This window comes from Heterocephalus glaber, unplaced genomic scaffold (genome assembly GCF_053883595.1).
Source record: "Heterocephalus glaber isolate CG9 unplaced genomic scaffold, H.glaber_assembly_v1.0 deba00001504, whole genome shotgun sequence".
NCBI classification, from domain to species: Eukaryota; Metazoa; Chordata; class Mammalia; order Rodentia; family Bathyergidae; genus Heterocephalus; species Heterocephalus glaber.
Genome location: NW_028258324.1, coordinates 2831921 through 2849927, shown reverse-complemented (window position 1 = coordinate 2849927; position 18007 = coordinate 2831921). Strand labels below are relative to the sequence as shown.

Genomic DNA, 18007 nt, shown 5'->3' with positions numbered 1-18007 from the left:
CCAGCCTTTCCTTCCTTCCTTCCTTCCTTCCTTCCTTCTTCCCTTTCTTTCTTTCTTTCTCTCTCTTTCTTTCTTTCTTTCTTTCTTTGTTAAGTTTGGCTAAGGGTTTGTCAAATTTAATCTTTCAAAGAACCAACTCTTGGATTCATTGATTTTTTTGTATTGTTTTCTTCATCTTCATTGCATCAATTTCTGCTCTGATCTTCATACTTTTCTCCTTTCCATGGACTTTTGGCTTGACAGACCTTCTTTTTCTAGAAGCTTGAGGTTCAACATTAGGTTATTTGTACTCTATTTTTCTAATATGCAAATTCACCATTATAAATTTCCCTTGTAGGACTGCTTTCATTGCATCACATATGTTCTGGTAAGTTGTATGGCATTATCATTTAATTGTAGAAACTATCTAATTTCTTCTTTAGTTTCATCTGTGACCCATTGGTTGTTCAGGAAGATGTTGTTTAATATCCATGTGATTGTGAAATTCTTATGGTTTCTTTTGCCATTAATTTCCAATTTCATTGCACTATGGTCCGATAATATGCATGGGATAATTTGAATTGTTTTGCATTTACTTAAGCATGTTCTATGAGCTAGTATGTGGTCTGTTTTGGTGAACATCCCATGTGCAGCTGTGAATTCTGATTCTATGGGGTAGAACACTCTGTAGACATCTATTAAGTCCATTTGTTCAAAAGTGTGGTTCAGTTCTAATATGTCTATTTTTCAGTTCTGATACTTTTTTTTGTCTAGTTGATCTATTTGTGACAGTGGGGTATTGCGATTTCTGATTATAATTTTTTTTTGGTTTTTGGAGGTTTTTTTTTTTTTTTTTGGTTCTGGGGATCAAACTCAGGACATTACACTTGCAGGGCAGATGTGGTGCCACTGAGCTAAATCCCCAGCTCCCCCATTAAATTGTATTAGTGCTTATTTGATTTTTTTCATCTCCATTAATATTTGTTTTATATATATAGTTGGGTGCACTGCTACTTGGTGCATATATATTTATTGGGGGGGGCGTACCGAGATCGAACTCGGGTCCTTGTGCTTGCACAGCAGGCGGCAAAACCACTGAGCTAAATCCCCGGCCCTGCATATATATTTATGATTGCTATCTCTTACTCTTGGATTGTTCCCTCTACAAGGATGTAGTGACTTTCCTTGTCTCTCTTAATCAGTCTTGGCTTGAAATCCACTTTGTAGTCAAGTAAAATAGCTACTCCTGCTTTTTTCTGGGCTCCTTTTGCATGGAATGTGGTTTTCCACCCTCTGATTTTCAGTCTATGAATTTCTTTTTGAATTGAATGTGTTTCTTATATGCCACATATTGTTGGATCTTGTTTCTTGATCTATTCTGCTGGTTTGTTTCCTTCTTTCTTTCTTTCTTTTTTTTTTTTTGGTACTGGGGATCGAACTCTGGACCTTGTGCTTGCGAGGCAGGCGGCAGAACCACTGAGCTAAATCCCCAGCCCCTGGTTTGTTTATTTTGATTGGTGAATTGAAACCATTTACATTGATAGTTGTAACTGATATGAATTGAATTATCCTTGGCGGGGATTTAGCTCAGTGGTTTCGCCACCTGCTGTGCAAGTGCAAGGACCCGAGTTCGATCCCCGGTACCAAAAAAAAAAAAAAGAAAAAGAATTGAATTATCCTTGTCATGTTATTTGCCTGTTGCTGGTTTTGTTTTGTTTTGTTTTGGTACCGAGGATTGAACTTAGGAACTTGCTGTTGCCAGGTATCACTGAGCTAAATCCCTGGCCCAATTGCTGGTTCTGTTTTTATCCCCTCAGTTTAATTACTTTCCTTGCCTGGTGCATTCATCTGTTGAGATTCATGGAGTTGTAGTCCTCATTATCTCTTTCTAGAATGTCCTTCAGAACATTTTAGAGTGCTGCCTTGGTGGTCATGAATTTCTTCAGGTGTTCTTTTTCATGGAAGTATCTTATTTCTCCACCAATTTTGCAAATCTTTTTTTTTTTTTCTTTTTGGTACTGGGGATCGAACTTGGGTCCTTGCCCTTGCACAGCAGGCAGCGAAACCACTGAGCTAAATCCCTGGCCCTTTCCACCAATTTTGAAAGATAGTTTTGCGGGGCACATCAATCTGGGTTGGAGGTTGTTTTCTTTTAGGGCTTGAAATACTTCATACCAAGCTCTTTTTGACTTGAGGGTTTATGTTGAGAAGTCTGCTGTGATTCTGATGGGCTTTCCTTATAGGCGTGTTTCTTTTCTCTAACAGCTAAAAAGCATTGTGTTCTTGTGTTGGGTTTCTGGAATGAGTATTATATGCCTTGGTGTAGATTTTTTTTTTATCATGGGTAATTAGAATTCTATATACTTCCCGATTTAAATGTCAAATTCTTTTTTCCTGCTTTGAAAGTTTTCTGTCATCACTTCTGTGAACAGATTTTTTATGTTGTTTGCATTATCTCCTGCTTTTTCATTGACTCAGATCAATCTTATATTATTCTTCTTTGTATCATCTAGCAGCTGCTGGATTGATTTTTAGAGGTCTCTTGCTATTTTTAAGAAATCTTTGGGAAAGATTATGGAAACTTTTGGAAAGTTGTGAAGAAGACAGGAGGGAAAGATCTAGGAAGAAATAAAAAGCAAGAACAGATAATTTAAAAAACGAAATAAAAAGAAGAAAAGAAGAAGAAAGAAGTCCATTTCAAGGCGTGTCTCTGCTGTCACTGGTAGGCAAAGTGGGCAGGCTGAGCCCAGGTCCATGTTGATATTCCAGCAAGCCAGACATAGATTTATGGTGTGGTAGTGGATAATCCCTGCAAGCCTGCACCTTTTGTCCCACTGATGTTCAAGCTGGTTTCTGGCTGTCAGGCTGGAACCCAATTTGTTCAGCTTGCAATGCTCCATGTGCCTCCTGCCAACTTGAACTTGGCTTCTTGACATCCTGCTGAATTGGACTGGGCTCCACCTCACCCTGACAGTGGGAGCCACCAGATTAAGCTAGCCACAGCTCCGAGTTCTGAGCTCAGTTGGCCTCTCTCCAAGATGGTTACCAGCCAATTGCCCTCTCCTGGGGCACATCTGAACCCAAATAACTCACCAGCTTCCACAGTCAGCTGGGTCCATTGCTCTTTTCCACTGGTGCATCTCTTTACGGAGGCCCCTGGGTTCAGCAGTAGTCACCGTGCTTCTGTAGGTTTTACCCACCCCTCCCACTCAGCAAGCCAGGGCTCAGGGAGAAAGTGAAGCTTGCCATCTCCTTCTTCTGTGTGGAGGACTCTTTCTTTGCTCTCCCTATGGGCTTCAGTTCTCATTTCAGATTCTTGCTGGGTCCTGGGGCCCCCCTTCTCTCCTTCTTCTCTTGTTCACATTGTTATATATTCCTGTGTCTGGACACCAAATCTCAGAGAGGCTGTTTCTCTGCTGTTCACCACTCCACTATCTTCCCAGAAGTCAAAAACTTCTGAAGATATGTCTACAACCTTTCCTGGGAATCTGGTCTAATATGAACATCCATCAGTCAAGGGAGTCAATCATGCCTGGTATCTGTAAAATAGTCTTGTTGGTAGCTATCTTGTTTATAGAAAATATCTGGAATTTTATTCAGATTTTGTTAGTGTGAGACTGAGTAAGGACAGTGAGCTCAAGGAAATTCTGATATGAGACCTATAGTTCTATATCAACTGTTTTCCCTGGAAGATCCAACCATATAAATGGAAAGGGTTCTCACTGCTTTATTTACTGTGAATGAAACCTCTTTTAAGTTTGTACTTTTAAAATTGTTGTAAGGCAATTTTCTGTGTCAATCTAGTCAGGTTTTTGTTGTTGTTATGGAATACCATTTTGTTGAAAGATGATGAGTAATTTTCAGATTTAATTATATTTTTCTAGTATTTTATCCTAAAAATATTCAATCGTACAGTAAAGGTGATTTTACATGAACATGCTTATATCAGCTTCCTTGATTCTAACATCTTACTTTGCTTGCTCTGTCACATACATTACTCATCCCTTAGCAGAAGAGCCAGGAAACTTCTTCCCAAACTTCTTCAATATAGTAATTATTTCTGTCACAAGTTCAACTCTGCCTGTGTAAGCAGAAAGCAGCCATAGACAATGCATAAATGAACAGATATGGATATGTTCCAATAATAAATTCTTTATTATAAAAATAGGTGGCAGGGCTAGGGATTTAGCTCAGTGGTTCTGGCACCTGCCTTGCAAGCACAAGGTCCCAAGTTCAATCCCTGGTACCAAAAGAATAAAATAAAATAAATAAAGTTTATGTACAATAAAATCCACTAGTCCTAAGTGTGCATTTTGGTTTGACACATCCATAATCAAATAGTCTAAACTTCTCTCAAAATATAGAACATTGCTACCATCTCAGATGTATCCTTTGTGCCTCTCTGTGGTAATTCTTACTCCACCATCACCACAGGCAACTACTGTTTTCATTTATTTACAATAGGTTAATTGTACTATTTCTAGAATTTTATATAGATGGAATTGTACAGCACATATAGTTATTAAAACTAATAACATTTTTATTAACAAACATTTTTATTAATAACAAACTTTATTCTAATCTTACCTCATTCAATTTTGTTTTCTTACTAATTTGTTGTAGCTGTTCTTAAAGGTCTAACTCAGAACATCAAATTGCATTTATGTATCTCTTCTTAGCCTCCTTTCAGTCTTTAGTCTTTCCCTTAGTCTCCTGTGACAGTTTTCAGTCCTGTCTTGTTCATGATCTTACTTCTTTGAGGAGTACTAGTTATTCTGTAGAATATCCCCCAGTTTAATTTTGTCTGCTCTTTTCTTGTAATTTTTGACCAGAAAGCTCAGAAATTATATTGTGTCATTCTCAGAGCATCATATCAAGGCATTCATCATGTCAGTATATCTTATACCAATGATGTTAGTTCATTCCTTTTTATTGCTGAGTAGTGTTCCATTTTACAGGAATACCAATGTATCCATTTTTTTTCTGTTCGCAGGTGAGTGGTCTATTTCTAATTTTTAGCTATTATGAATAATGCTAATATAATGAATCATGTACATTTTATATGTCTTTGTAGCGTTTTTGTTCCATTTCTCTTCAGTAAAATACCTAAAGATAAAATTGCTTGAGTTGTAGGGTAGGTATATAGTCAATTTTTATTTAAAATATCTGCTAGATCTTTTCTAATGTGGTTTACCCTTTTGTATTTCTACCAATGAAGTGAGATTTCCAGTTACTCCAGATCATGGCAGCACTTAAAATTGTTTAAATTTTAGCTATTGAGTGAATCTTTTTTTCAATATTTTAATTAATTAATTAAATTTATTTATTTTTGAGACAAGGTTTCAAGGTTTCACTATATAACTGGCCTTGAACTTCCAGTGATCGTCCTGTGTCAGCTTCCCAAGTGCTAGGATTACAGGTGTGTGCTACCTTGCCCAGCACAAATTTCAAAATTCATTTCCTGGGCCAGGGATTTAGTTCAGTGGTGTCGCCATCTGCCTCACAAGTGCAAGGTCCTGAGTTCAATCCTCGGTACCAAAAACAAAACAAAACAAAGCAAAACAATAACCTAAATTTTTCAGTGGCACTGCACCTGCCCTGCAAGTGCAAGGTCCTGAGTTTGATTCCCATACTGCAAAATAAAGAAAGAAATATTTTTAAAAATAAATTTAAAAGCCTTTTGTTCTGAGTAACTTTTCTTCTAACTGGACTCTTCAAAACCATCAGTATCATGAGAAGTGAGAGGAGGGAGGCATTTTAGGTTAGAGAGGACTACAATGCTGCTGAGAGTACTGCGCTGTAGATCACTCTGACCAGGCCTAACTCGCCTCCTCCCGTGGATGAGGCAGAGCCCAGAGTGGAATGAGGAACACGCATCTTGTTTGCTTCCTCCTGTGGACAAGGCAAGGCCCCATGGGAGGAGAACAAGTGACAAGATGGTGTGGTGAAGCAAGGCCTGGCTGAGAAGAGGACTGTCTTCCTCCCCGCCCATTCGCCATAAAACCATCAAGCATGATGGCCTGCAGACCTTAGCTACTCTCCCTGTTCCAGTCACGGGCACCCCCTTTTACCTCCTCCTGCACTTCCCTTATCTCTACACTATAAATAAATGCACTGTGGTTGCCTGGCAGTCTTTCTCTCCCATCAGGAGGAAAGCTCCCCTTGGCCCCAGCTTTGTATCTCTTTGTCTTTCTTTTCTTTTTTTTGTTACTCGGGCTCGAACTCTGGTCCTTGTGCTTGCGCAGCGGACAGCGAAACCACTGAGCTAAATCCCTGGCCCCTGTCTTTCTTTTCTGTACCACCCCCCTACCCCCACACTGTTCTCCTTCCGTGGACCCTTAAGTCACTCAGGCTGAGGCACAATGCTACCATGACAACCAAATGCAGTGTGTGGTTCGAGACTGAAAAACAAAATGCTAAACAGACCTTTAATGGAAAAAATCAGAGAAATACGAGTACAAACTTTGTGTTAGATCATAATACTACACCAATGTTATATCTCAAAGTACTGAGAAGTGAAGAGTGATGATGCCTTAAATATATACATAAGTGACTCAGAACAGCAAAAAAGCAGTACATATACTTCTTTCTCTTCTCTCTGCTCATACATTTGCACATGAAAGGGAAAATAAACATAGCAAAAGGTTAACTTATAAACATAGTTAAAAGGTAGACAGGTGCTTATGGTGCTATTTTGACTCTTCTGTAAATTTGAAATTTTCAAAATAGAACTTTGGAAAATAAATTTTTTTCACTGGCCCCAGGCTGAGATCACTGTTTAAAATTTAATAGTATTATTTTCTTTTCATCATACTTATTGGCATAGTTACTTTCTGGTTATGGCAGGTAATTTTGGTTAGTAAGTATATGAATTAGCAGTATTGGCTATCTGATAATAATCTTTTATTATCGAAAGCTGATCAATCCTCTGACTGCCTAGAAAGGGCGACAGAGAGGGCTAAAGAAAAGAAGACCCCAGAGGCTTGTGTAATTTCAAAGTATACAGGGGGCCCAGGAGGTCAGTGCCTCAGAGTGGGCAAAAATAAAGACTCTCTGAGCTAGCCATTATTTATTGGGTACATGCAATAATTGGAAGGAGTATCAGGTGACCTAAGGGGCAGCGGTAATCGATGCACATATTAGGCTGATGGGGATCTTAGGTCATGAGGTTCTTATGTTGAGGAGTGCTGTAAGGAGAACATTCTTACAATAGTAGGTAGGATGTGTTAAGCTGATAAGGAATTTGTCCCTTCCCAGGTGAAACCTTTCTTTTACTACCCGGTTCTCAAGGAGCCAGGATGTCTTTAGCTGATGTAATCTTTTTTGGTACCGGGGATTGAACTCAGGTCCTTGCGCTTGCGCAGCAGGCAGCGAAACCACTGAGCTAAATCCCCGGCCCTTTTTTTTTTTAATGGTACTGGGGATCGAACTTGGGACCTTGCACTTTCGAGGCAGGAGGCAGAACCACTGAGCTAAATCCCCAGCGCTAGCTGATGTAATCTTGCCCTTGAGTATCACAGCCTCACGGGACCATTGAGGTCTCAGCTGTGACTGGAGGCAAAAATGGAGTTATGTACCAGCATGTCATAGCTGGCCTGTGGGCAAGAAGACTAAGCCTAATCATAATTAGTGAAATGATTTTTCCTCAAAATTATGTAGAATGGCTCCTGACACTTTATTAATTACCTACTATGTGGTAATTTTCTTAGATTTTTCTCTTTTAGTCATCAAAATTTATGAGCTAGAAACTTTATTATACCTTTTTTACATATGAAGAAACTGAAACTCAGAGAGGATAATGATGTGTTAGGCTAGTCAGATGCAGTTGTATTACTTCACAGGATAACCTCTGAGGCCTTTGTAGCCCTTTAGGTTTTACAGTCCTGTTAAAATCAACACCTATGATAGGAAGGTGGCAGTATGTGACTTTACAAATGAGATACTGGAGCCATAAAGGCGGCTAACACTCGTGTGGGCACAACTGGGAAAATTGGCACTATGATTTAGGTAATTTGTGTTTGCACAAATTGTGGAAAACCTTTTTTTTCTTGGTACCAGGGATTGAACTCAGGACCTTGTGCTTGCAAGGCAGGCATGGTGTCACTGAGCTAAATCTTCAACCCTTGGAAAACTTTTTTGAAACGATATTATCTCAAAAACTTGGCAATTATCCTGTCTACTGAGGTACATAGAGGTGCAGAGCTGACTGGCCTGAGGAGAGCATTTGTTTCAGACAGCCTTTAGGTTTCTGCTTAAAAATGAGGAGCAGTCTAGTATGGGGACCACCTCTATTGTATAGTCACAAATTGAGATAAGCATGACTGTTGTGTTTTCAACAAGTTTAAAAGTCATCTTTTTCTCCTTGTGTGTACCCTGTAGGAGCAGCTTTCTCAAGTCCTCGATGCCATGTTTGAAAGGACAGTCAAAGTGGATGAGCATGTCTTTGACCAAGGAGATGATGGAGACAACTTTTATGTCATAGAAAGGTAGGAGATGGAATTCTGTAGTTATGTGGCCATTCTTAATAGATTCGTGGTACGAGGCAGATGATTTTCCCCATCCTGTGTTTAGCCCAAAGAGGTATAGTGCCAGGTGATCAAGCTTTCAAAGGCTTGCAAGGGACTACAGCCCCCTGTTGTCCTGAGTTTTCACTACAACCCATATTTCTACCCATCATTCACAGTACAAAATCTCCTGTATAGTTATAAAGCAAATGTAGGAGGTGCTTTATAAACATGTTATTGCCCAGTGTTCAAGTGAATAGATTTACTGAAGAATAGTCTTGGGGCCGGGGATTTAACTCAGTGGTTCTGCTGCCTGCCTTGAAAGCACAAGGACCCGAGTTCCATCCCCTCCCTGGTACAAAAAAAAAAAAAAGAGCAGTCATGATACTATACTGCAATTTGGATCTTTGAATTCCAGCCTAACTTTACACATCAATACACTGCACTGACCTCCATACCTCTAGCCTCTTCTGGCTCTGCTCCAGGTATAAGCCATATTGGAAGAAGTTAAATGGGTTTGACCTGCCCATGTTACTGTATCTTACCCTCTTGAGTTGATAGTATTCTTTTGGACAAGGTGAGCCTTCCTGCTGATGCCTCTAAGTCCTGAATGGAATGCCTGTAACAGAGTTTAAAGTAATAAGATGCCGTTTAACCCAATATCTTCCATTAATCTCTTGAAGTAATTTCAGAGAAACAAAGTTGCATAGATAGTACAAAAAGTTCTCATAACCTAGGTTAATATTCTATCACATTTGCTTTATCAAGTTATTGAGAGTAAGTTACAGGCACAACATCCCTTCATATCTGAATTACCTCTGTGCATTTTTTAAAAGTAAGAACTTTCTCTTACTTAAGCATAGAACAATTATAAAAATCAGAAATCAGCATTTATTCACTACTGTGTCTAATACACAGATGTTATTCAAAATGTCCCATTTATTTCTTTGATATTTGAAGTTCTTTTAATCTTGATCAGGTAGCTGTGCTAGATTCAGTTGGTTCCCTTTGTGTCAAGCCTGTGTTTGTTGAGGTTTTTAAACAGAAAACACTCTTACTCCTTGAGTAACCATTAGGTCCTTGATACCTGTGACTATTAACATTAAAGGAAATGCTTTATTTAAAGAATAAGAATGTTATAAATAATATCTCCTCAAAGGAAAGATATTTTATGTTATGCTAATCCTTTGTACACAGAAATTCTGTAAATACTGATAATAATTTTTTAAGTTACATCTCCACCTCCAGAAGCCACTACAAATGTTCTGTATACTTACTTTGCCACCAAAACGGAGGTCCCAGCAGGCACTTGGCACCTGCACTTGTCAACAACACAGAGGTTGAAATGCCTGTCTATGAAGGGATTAGTTTGTTAACACGTTTAGATGAGGAAGTGAAAGACTATCATTCATGTAAAAGCAAAACAAAACAAAACAGTTCCTGGCCTCAGAAAACTCATTGTCTAGTCAGGGAAGCAGACCCTTAAATAGGTAACTAATTACATAATATGGTGGCAACTGTGGTGATAAGAATACATCTTGTTGTTTAGAGGAGTAGGAGAGGTGCTCTCTGCAGTGCTGCTGCCAGAAATGGTGTGCACCTTTCCCAAAGTCAAATCACCAGTGTCTCCTGGAGAGGACAGGACCTAGCTTCTGCCTTGTCTACAGCACGGCCTTCTGCCACGGTCAGCTTCCCTGTTGAGTGGTGAGCTCCTTTGAGATTCGTTGCCACATAAGTGGGAGTTGAGTTTTCTCTGCTTTTTATTTAATAGATGATAATTTGGGACTTTTTAAGTGATATCTCCTTACAGACAATTTTTGCAAAAAGAAAACTAAAAATGGCCTGATAATTTATCCATAATCTCATCACTAGACTGTATTCCTCCATTGGTTTCTCCATGTTTTGAGATAGACCCCTCAACCAAAGTTTGGCTCAGATGTCAAGACTGATGACACTATGTATACACTATAAGTATGAGAGGATTTATTACTCATTTCATGAGGCTTTTGGAAGAGCAGGGCAGGTTCACAAATAGGTCCAAAAGTGAGTTGAAACAGCAGGGAGAGGTGACTTGCCTAGGATCTTATGGTGTCTAGAAGGGAGGACAGAATAAGAGTATTCTGGCACATGGGTTGGCTCTGTGTTATTTGAATTCACCATGAGGGAGCATTGAAGTATCCTTATGAGCTTTCCCAAATGTGGGGCAGAAGAAAAAAGGGTGAGTGTTAGAGCTCTAAAGCTGTCAGAATCCAAGTATCAAAATTTACAAATATATACTTTACACTGGGTCATATATTACATGATCCAATCTTTAAAGTCTATTTAAGCAGTTTCCCATGGAAAGTAATATTAGTCTATGTCATATTTTTATTCTATATGTATGTATGTATGTACAAAGGTGCATATATATTTATTTTTCGCAATAGTAGGGATTGAATCCATGGAGCACTGAATCACATCCTCAGCCTTATTGAAACAAGGTCTTGCTAAATTGCTCAGGTTTTCCTTAAACCTGTGATACTCCTGCCTTGGCCTCACAAGTGGCTGGAAGTTTTGTTTGTTCATTTGTTTTTTTGGAGATAGGACCAGGCTATGTAGTCTCACTATGTAGTCCCGGCTAGCCTTGAACTTGTGTGGACCCTGCTGGCCTCTCTTGCCTTTAGCCTCCTGAGAGCTGGGATCTGAGGTTTGTGCCACCACACCCAGCACACCTTGCTTTTATGTCTTTTTTTTTCTTTTGGATGTACCTGGGATGGAACTCAGGACCTTGGGCTTGGTGAGACAGGTGCGGCACCACTGAGCTAAATCCCCCACCCTGTGTCATCCTTTTTAATGTGTAATACAGATATAAACATATTTAACCCATTCCCCTCTTGTTAACAGAGTAAATTATTTGTAATTTTTGCTGTTATAAATAGTACTTGGCAAGCTTCCCTGAGATTCTTTTTCAGTATTACTGATTCTCTCTTTTGGCTTAATTAGAAATATAATTGTTGTGTCAAAGATCTCTTTGTCTCTTTAAGGCATTGGCTATAGGTTTTTCATTATCTTACAGACACTTTGGAAAGTTGATGTTTGCCTCAGTGTTGTGTTGAGAGTGCCTGTTTCTCCAAATGCTTGTCAGGTCTGAATATTTTTCCATAGCAGTCTTTATAATCAGTAGGTAGATGATTACATATCATTTACTTACTTTATTTTGTTATATCCTGATTTTCTGCAAACTATGAAAGAAAACCTATACAGGCAATTTAGTACCTGCAGCAGAGCACTTGATAAGATTCAGTACCATTTTATAATAAAAATGCTCAACAAACTAAGAATAGAAGGCACTTTTTCCAACCTAACTGAAGACATTTATGAAAAATCCAAAGTGAACATCCTACTTAATAGTGAAAGATAAAATGGTTTTCCCTTGAGAATAATAAAGGATGTGGTGACCATTTCCAGTCAGTCCTAGTGAATACAATATGGCAAAAACGAAGGAAGGGCATATAGATTGGAAAGAAAGAAGTAAAATTCTTCAGGTAGCATGATCCTCCCTGTAGAAAATACCAAGAGTGCTAGAAAAATGTTATTAGAACTTAGAGTTTGGCAATATCACAGGCTTCAAAGTCAAAATATGAAAACCTGTTGCATTTGTATTGAGAGAGTTTTTTTGGCGGGGGTGGGGGGTACTGGGGATCGAACTTGGGTCCTCGTGCTTGTGAGCAGGTGCTGAAACCACTGAGCTAAATCCCCGGCCCTGTTGCATTTGTATATACTAGAAAATTCTTTTGGAAATCCTCTGATGTTTTATGTTATATGCACTTGCCAGTTCTTAAATTTATTATCAGAAGTAATTAAATTGTTTCTAGTCATTCTTTCCTGGGGAACCTATGACATTTTAATAACAAAAGATAATCAAATGCATTCTGTTGGTCAGTATGACAACCCTGGCAGTTTTGGAGAACTAGCTCTGATGTACAATACCCCGAGGTCTGCTACCATTGTCACCACCTCTGAAGGTTCCCTGTGGGGATTGGTGAGTGAGAAAAATGGTTCCCCTTATATGGTTTTCTTCTGGGCCTGGGTCCCTGGGCTGTTGGTTCCAGCTATCTTTAAAGCTAGTTATCTGAAAGACATTGTGAAAGTTCTCATGTAAATGTGTTTTTCCATTCTTTAAAGTGGTTTATCAATGCTGGGGGGGGGTGCGGGGGTGCACACTTGTAATCCCAGCACTCAGGAGGCTGAGATAGGAGGATCACTGCGTTCAAGGCCAGCCTGGGCTACATAGTGAGACCCTGTCTCAAAAAAAAAAGTGATTTATCAGTGAACCATTTGCTGTACATTGTAGAAGCATGACTGGGTCTTATGACCTGATAACAGTAAAAACTCTTACTACCTTTTTGTTTTCATCAGGCAAGAGAGAGAAAGAGAGAGATGATAAATCTCCATGTGAGAAGCAGCCTAGGAGCTGGGTATAGTACTGCATGCCTATAATCCCAGGACTTGGGGGGCTGAGGCTAGAGGATTATAAATTTGACTCCTGCCTGGGCTACTTAGGGAAACCCTCTCTCAAAACCAACAAAAACCACTTTTTAGCCAGTTGTAGTGGTGTACAGCTATCATCAAGGCACTCTGGGAGGCTGAGACAGGAGGATCAAAAGTTTAAACCTATCCTGGCAATTTAGCAACTTCTTGAGAACCTATCTTAAAGTTTGTATTTATTTATTCATTCACTCATTCACTCACTCACTTATTCATTTGAGACAGGGTTTTGCTATGTAGCCCGGGCTGGCTTTGCACTCACAGTAATCTGCCTCAGCCTCCCGAGTTATGGAATCAGGTGTTCTCTGTTATACTTGGCAAGTGTTAAAAAAGGGCTAGAGATGTAGCCTAATGAGAAGGACCTTGGTTCAATCCCCAATACTGAAAAAAGAGAAAGAGAAAGGGGGGGAGGGAGAAAAAGAAAGAGAGAAGGAAATAGAACAGTGAACATAACTACAAAAATATATATTCTTCTCAAGCCCATGGAATGTTCACCAAAATAGACCATATTCTGAGATATAAAATAAATTTAAATCTAAAAGAATTGAAATAAAAGTATGTTCTGTAACTACAATGGAATGAAACTGGAAATCAGAAACAGATAACAAAAATCTCCAAACACTTGGAATTTAAGTAATAAATTCTCAAGTAATCTGAGTCAGGCAGTCTCAGTGGAAAGTCTCAATGGAAGAATTTTAAAATACAGTAGAGTAGCTGGGCATGGTGGTGCATGCCTTAATCCCAGCACTTGGGAGACTGAGACAGGAGGATAACTCTGAGTTTGAGGCAAGTCTGGGCTATGTAGTGAGTTCAAAGCCAGCCTGAATTACTGGCAAGACCTTGTCTCAAAAAACAAAAACAAATAAACCCACAATGAATGGCAAAATCACCCACCTTGTACTTGGGGCATGAGGTGTGGGCCTAAGAGAGTGACTCCTTCAAAGCCTGGTATGGGTGGGTGGATAGTATGATCAGTTCTCCGTGGCTGTGGTGCTGCTTACACCTTTCTTTCTGAGACTTCCTTCCTAACACTCCTGCTCTGTCCTCCCACTTCCTAGTCTTGTCCTTTGCAGTCTTTTTCCTTCTCCCTGCTTTCTTCGTTAAGATCAGTGACCCATGGAAATACCTCTGGGTCTCTGCCTTCTCTTGCTTCATGCACTTGCTTTGCAAGCTCAAACTCTCCCCAACATCAGAAATGGAGCTGCTGGAGGAGTGGCTTCTCTGATGCCACTCTTGTGTTTTGCAAAGCCTTGTGAATGCCAGCCAAGGCTGGAGCAGGGAAAACATGGCAGTCTCACTGAGTTTCTCAAGCCGAGTCCTGCATTCCTGCTGCTCTGACAGCAGCTGCCACCATCTTCATTCTGTGGTTCTCTTTTGTCTTGGTTTGAGGGAAGGTCAGTACAGGCATTTCTGGGTAGTTCCTGTGGTCACAGAATAGCACTCTTTTTCCCATGGGAACCTCAGGGCTGTTTAATTTCCCTCTGAGCACTTGGTGCCCGTGGGAGTTTCCTCTTCACTGGTCTGTTGGAAACTCCTCCAAGGTTGATACTTTGTGCTTTTTCACACCCTCCACAGCCACAGCAGCTGCCCTTGCACAGTGTGAAGAGAGTCCTGGGAAGTGAGAAGGCTGCATAATAGGGCTTGGAACCCAAAGACACAAGTCCCTCCCTCCCTTCCTTTAGGTTTTTTTGAGACAGGGTCTCACTGGCCTTGAACTTATTCTGTAGCCCAGCCTGGCCTCACACTTGCAGTGATCCTCCTGCCTCAGCCTCCAGAGTACTGGGATTACAGGCATGCACTATCACACCTGGCACAAGTCACTTTAAAAGCCACTTGTTTTCTTTTCAGCTATAAAGTTTGCTATTGTAATTGAAATGATCTTTATAACTATATATGTTTCTCTTTTTTTTGGTGGTGGTGGTGGCACTAGGAATTGAACCCAGAGCCTCCTTCTCACTGAGCTACATCCCCAGCCCTTTTTGTTGTCTCACTAAATTGCCCAGGCTGGCCTCAAACTTGTGATTCTCCTGCCTCACCTCCCAAATTCTACCATTTTCTTAGTTTTCCTCTTTCCACAGTAAAGTGGATCCTTGACTTAATGAACTCAATTCTTTTGTGAGGGCTGTTTATAACTCAAGTTGGTCAGGCTCCTCTACACAGCCTTCAAAGTCTCTCTCCTGTATAATTTTAGGGCACACTTTCTTCCAGACAGATCTCAGTGTCTTAGAGAGACATTGGCCCAGGATTTCTCAGTTAACCCCACACAGGAAAGGATGCTGTAATGTTCCTTCCAGAACTCTTTAAAGGTTAAATTTGTATCTGAAACCCTCTGGAATCACAAGTGGCCCGCATTTAGGTTGTTACTCAAGACTTTGGTCATAAGTTAAAGCTAAAATTCCAGTCATAATCCAAGTTGTTTGTATGTCAGGCCAGTAGTAACTTGAGGGTCCACTGTACTCTTAGCCTAGATTATCCCAGAAAACATATTGAAACTGAATTCTAAAGGTGATGGCATAATATACTGAAGTACAAAAGTAATGTTTTAAATGATGCAGTACATTAGAGCAATCAGAGATTGGAAGATTCTTTTCACACAACTGATATTGAAGAAAATGGAGCAGAATCACGCTAAATGCCAGAGAACAAACATTGTTTATACAGCAGTTCAGAAAAGGAGTGTAGGTAACTTCTCTGGTTAAGCAAATTAGACATGGCATGGGATTGAGCCAGGGAATTCTGTGGCTAATACAAGTAAGAGAAACCTATTTAGACATCTCAGCTCAACTATCTTCCGTGTGATTTCTCCACCCTGCTTCTGCGTGGTCATCAAGAATTCTAAAATTGGGCCTGGGATTTAGCTCAGTAGTTCCGCCACCTGCCCTGCAAGCACAAGGACCCAAGTTCGATCCCTACTACCAAAAAAAAAAAAAGAAGAATTCTAAAATTTAAAAAAAAAAGAATTCTAAAATAAGGGCCCAGGATCTAGCTCAGCGGTGCCACACCTGCCTGGCAAGCGCAAGGTCCTGAATTTGATCCCTAGTACCAAAAAAAAAAAAGAATGCTAAAATAAACTAGGCGTGGTAGTACATGCCTATAAGCTCAGCCCTCAAGAGGCTGAGGCAGGAGGATCACAAGTTCAAGGCCAACCTAAACTACAGAGTGAGACCTTGTCTCAAAACACAATACAATACTTCAAAATGTATAATAGAGAATGTGAAATAGGAAGAAAAGGTCTAAAGGGGAAGGGGAACTGGGAGGGGTACCAGAAAGGAAAAAATGGAAACAAAGTCTTTGTAAATAGGGAGGGATGAAGGGGTTAAAGGGAGGGCAAAGGAATGGGGAAAAAATAAGAACCAAGATATATCATGTAAAGATACAAATTCCCAATGATGAATGTCATCATATTGTAAACCTAAAATGTACCAATAAACTCAATGAAGAAATAATTACAATACAATAAAATACATCACATCTAAACATGATTACTATTTTTGTTCTGCCAGACATGAAAGAAAAGTACTGTTATCTTATTATACAAACCACTGTTCACCTATTTAGGAGTCTTAGACTAACAGTTAACTTTCTCCTAGATTTGTGTCCCTCCCATACATACCTGAGAAGTGCTTGGCAGTAACTTTGGTTAACTATCTCCTCATGAGATCCCATTACTCGCTGGAGTCATGGTGCTTTTCACATGCCTACCTGCCATTTTGAGTATCCTCCCTTGCTCTTCATTAGTTTAAACTCTGCCCTCCTTCAGGTCTCAAACAAATTTTGCTATAAAACTATTTTGGGGGTTTTTTTGGTACCGGGGATCAAACTCTGGACCATACCCTTGCATGGTAGGTGCCAGAACCACTGAGCTAAATCCCCGGCCCTGTAAAACTATTTTTGATTTCTCCTGTGTACTGTGGTCTCTCTGTCCACTTGGAAATTCTTGTGGCATTTGTATTCTGTGCTTTGATCTAGCACATTTCTTATGCTGTTTGAACTATAAACTTTTAAATTCCTGTATATTTTGTATTATCTCCTCATTCAGATTTTAAACTCCTTGAGGGCAGGAACCATCAGATTGTTTTAGTTCCTTCTTATTTAGAAGGGTGTCTTGGATATGAGGGTGATCTGGCTGCAACATTGTCACCCCGTTGATCGCCAGGGTTGATTCAGCTGATCTGGCTGGCTAGGCCAGTGTCCCCTTCCTACCTCACCACTCCATGTGCATCCCTTCTGAAGCTGTGTGCTCAAAGGAGGCAAACCCCACCCCCATAGAGGAGGACCATTTCCAAGGTCAAGGGTATACGGGTAGCTTCGTTCCCCTGCTAGAACCTCCAAACAAGCTGGTGAGAAAGGTGTCTTTTGGCCAGGCATGGTGGCATATGCCTGTAATCCCAGCACTTGGGAGGCCAAGGCAGAAGGATCATTACAAATTCAAGGCCAGCCTGGGCTACATAGTGAGTTCAAGGCCATCCTGAACTGTGTAGCACAACCCTGTCTTAATAAAAGGGGTGTGGGGGAGATAGGGGGTGTCTTTTGACATTATTGACTATGAGCACATAAATTTTTGATGGAATTTTTTTGTTTTATGTCCTATTTATGACCAGTGTGTGGTGCCCATTGAACACTGAACAGCAAGCTACAGTGTGTGGGGGCTCTGTCTGGCTCAAGCTGCAGGCATTTTTTTTTTTTCTGGCAATGATTCTGAGATTGAAGTATCATTAAAGACACAGTTGACACAGTTATTTCTGTAGTCCTCTAATATTTACTATGGCCCCGTTAATTAAACCATAGATGTTCTCTTATACTGGGGTGTACTAGAATTTTCATATTCTTTCTTGCAGGACCAGTTGACTTTTAGAAGAATCATAGTGAAAAACAATGCAAAAAAAAGGAAGATGTTCGAATCATTTATTGAGTCTGTGCCATTCCTTAAATCATTAGAGGTAAAGTCTAAATAGAAGTTTGTCTATGAGGATTAGAAGAAACTGTTAAACTATCAT

General features: G+C 40.0%; 1 protein-coding gene and 1 long non-coding RNA gene across 7 annotated transcripts in view; one reads left to right on the top strand and one right to left on the bottom strand.

Annotated features, from left to right (window-relative positions):
* Nucleotides 1-16048, bottom strand: part of LOC147825203 (uncharacterized) — a 28148-nt gene extending 12100 nt beyond the window's left edge. Inside the window, exons 1-2 of the long non-coding RNA XR_015441095.1 lie at nucleotides 13905-16048; nucleotides 9029-9102 (exon numbers count right to left, since the gene is read on the bottom strand). This is a non-coding gene — a long non-coding RNA (uncharacterized LOC147825203). The remainder of the gene's footprint in view (nucleotides 1-9028; nucleotides 9103-13904) is intronic.
* The window catches only part of Prkar2a (protein kinase cAMP-dependent type II regulatory subunit alpha), an 81098-nt gene that overhangs the window by 28201 nt on the left and 34890 nt on the right, over nucleotides 1-18007 (top strand). For 5 of the 6 annotated variants that reach the window (XR_015441092.1, XR_015441091.1, XR_015441089.1 and 2 more), the window contains exon 1: nucleotides 17849-17950. The gene's annotated coding sequence lies outside the window, so the exon portion shown is untranslated. Of the gene's footprint in view, nucleotides 1-8358; nucleotides 8466-17848; nucleotides 17951-18007 lie in introns of those variants that run through there. The other variant, XR_015441087.1, reaches the window with a different exon arrangement.